The following is a 3,018-nucleotide window of genomic DNA, read 5'->3' as shown; positions in this document are numbered from 1 at the left end:
TCAGAGTAGAAATTTTGAAAGAATAGAACATGACAGAAGGATTGAAAAGAGTGTTTACAACCTTCGAAAAAGAGAAAAACGAGATTCGGCGATCCTAGAAAAAGTTCACTATTCCACGGTCAGTAGTTCTTACTCCACATCCGGAACACCAAATATACATTTTCCATAAGTCACCATTCGTTTATGTCCTCTTAGAGTACTTAATGAATCCGGCCGATTTAGTTCTCCCCGATGGAAAACTATGTACCAAGTACTCCGTATTAGGAAGAGATATTGCTACTGCCAAAAAATAACATCTTAATTGTTGACAGTGGGATTTGAACCCACGCCCTTTCGGACCAGAACCTTAATCTGGCGCCTTAGACCAACTCGGCCATATCAACTGTTTGGTATTATATTATAAAACAACGTTTTTATAAGTTCTTGTCTGTTTTCAAATGTTATTGTGAACTTCGTAACTATGTACTATAAAACCAACTCGTGTTTAGCTAGACTAAGTAAATAAAAAACAAGCCAATTTGTTTAGCTATACAACACTGTTTCACTATCGATTTATACTAAAGGTAAATTAGGAAGTCCTAAGTGGCATTTATAGCTATCAGAATACATAAATTTTCTATTATCTATTACTATATACTAAAAGAAACACCAGGAATAACACGTGTCAATTCCTGGTGCGATTTTTTCCCGCCAAAAACCACTTTCCCAGAAAAAGTGTATCTATTTTATTTTATTTTATTCTCTACCTTTATTTATAAACTATTTATGTATGGAAACGAAATTTAGTTTATAAATTATGGTACTAATAGATACGACGTAATAATAATTATTCTACATTTGTAATATTTTAGTCAAATCGTTATATTAATAATGGAAAATATATCACTCAATATTTTGATAAAATTACCATATTAGCATTTTAAATATGCACATTAAATGAATAAATTTAAACGAGTATATGTTAAAAATGTTATAACTATACAATAGTTTAGAAGATAATCAGTTAAATATTTTGTGAAAAAAATTATCAAAATCCGTGCGTGCACGGGATCTAATCTAGTGTTATACTAAAGCAGACAGTAGGAACGATATGTGTCACTTCCTAATGCAAATTTTTCCCGCCAAAAACTTTTCCCTTAAAATATCTATTTTTATAACTTTATATCCTATTTTATTAATCGTTTATGTATAGAAAACAAATATTTATTTATAGATTATGGAAATAATATATGTCACATAATAATAGTTTGCTAAAAATGATTTTTGTTAATATTTTAGTGAAATCTTTATGCTAATAATGCAAATTATCACTATAAGAAATTGTACCATTAACGATGGGAAATTCCGTCGCTAAAGGCTAATAATCGTTTATTAATGACGGGATTTCCTGTCGTGAACCCGTCATAAAAGTGGGTCGTCGTTAACGGAAAATTCCGTCGTTAATCCGTCGTAAAAGACATATGCGACGGTTGTTCCCGTCATTGTTTGGTTGTTATCCCCGTCGCAAAAAGGCTTTTGCGACGGGATTTTTAACCGGTCGTAATTAGGTTGTCATTAAAGATACAAATTCTTGTGGTGTATATTTACTCAATATTTTGGTCAAATCAGCATATTAGAATATCGAATATGTTGGTCAAATTAGCGTATCAAGCTTATAAAATGCGTAGTATGACAAAAATTGCATACTCTTTATGATTTAACTAAAATATGTATGTTCAAGATTTACTTATTATGCATTAAATTTAGGAGATATTCCAGTCAAATATATTACAGAGTATTAAAAAGTTTCTTGGATAATTTTAGAATATTCGTGCATACAAAGGACCTAATCTAGTTCATATTTAGAGAAATGTAAAATTTATCTATTTTTTGGAATAATTTTTTCACATTAATAAAAATTAAAGCCCTTCAAAACTACTAATAATATACGAAGTATAAAACTAGCCTTGTAAGTTGTAACTCATTAAAATGTTTATACATCAAAAATCCTATCCTATCCTATCTTATCCTATATAATAATAGTCTTATATGCACGCGATGCGTGCGAGATAATATCATAAGTTTAAATTATTTTATTTCAACTAATCACCAAAAATAATATGCCGCAAAATTTGTTCTCAATGTTCATCTAAAGAAAAAATTATACATTATCCCTAAATTTTTTTGGTAAAATAGTGAACTAAGGTAGAAAATAATAAAAAATACAACCATAGAAGCAACAAAACACCAGTTAAGGGAGCACATCCGCCCCCTCAACAAAACAAAAAACAAAGTAGCAGATTAGCATCTAGCCTGCGCAGTATTAGATGGAAGAAATTCAAAGTAAGCTGCAGCTAGATGCATTAAAAAATGGGTCACCTCATGAGACCGTATATTGTCCATGTTGATATCCACACTGTTAGGTTATGATACATATGACATTTACATAGATCATGCGGAAACAACCATTAACCCAGGAAACATATTATTTACACATAATCATATAGCATAATTAGATGCATACTCTTTGTTGCGTGCCTTCCCTAGCTGCGCCCGAACCGAACAAGAACAAGTCTTTTAGGACTCCAAGTGTCGTCCCTCCGTAGAAAGTCCACAGCACGTCCGGATCCGCCTTAAGATTGACCAACTAGAATCGCCCTTAAGGTACTCAGAAAATTCGGCACTTTTGGGGCAAGATGGGTGTTTGAATTTTCTCTCAAAAAAACTCACTTTTGAATACTTTGAAACTTGTATATAAATTATGACCCCTAGGCCTTTATTTATAGAGTTATGGAAAAGGAATCGTAATCCTAGTAGGATGCGAATTAATTGGAATTAGAATTCTACATGAATTCTACTTAATCAATTTATCCAATAGGAATAGACATTTAATCATACACTGACTCTTGCAGATTCAGGAATCTCGCATGAGCTCAAACTCACACACACACGGCAGCCACAAGGGCTGCCCACGCATGCGAGCAGCAGCCCACGCAGCGCGGCCCACGCATGCGCGGCCTTGTGCGCGCTGGGCTGTGG

At 33.0% G+C, this 3,018-nt stretch overlaps 1 non-coding gene across 1 annotated transcript; it reads right to left on the bottom strand.

Annotated features, from left to right (window-relative positions):
- Positions 1–302: 302 nt before the first annotated feature.
- Positions 303–383, bottom strand: TRNAL-AAG (transfer RNA leucine (anticodon AAG)). Its single transcript has one exon. It is a non-coding gene; the product is annotated as a tRNA-Leu (tRNA).
- Positions 384–3,018: the final 2,635 nt, after the last annotated feature.

Source organism: Spinacia oleracea, chromosome 6 (genome assembly GCF_020520425.1).
Source record: "Spinacia oleracea cultivar Varoflay chromosome 6, BTI_SOV_V1, whole genome shotgun sequence".
Lineage (NCBI taxonomy): Eukaryota > Viridiplantae > Streptophyta > Magnoliopsida > Caryophyllales > Amaranthaceae > Spinacia > Spinacia oleracea.
The sequence above is the reverse complement of the archived record's forward strand: the minus strand, read 5'-3'. Positions and strand labels throughout refer to the sequence as shown.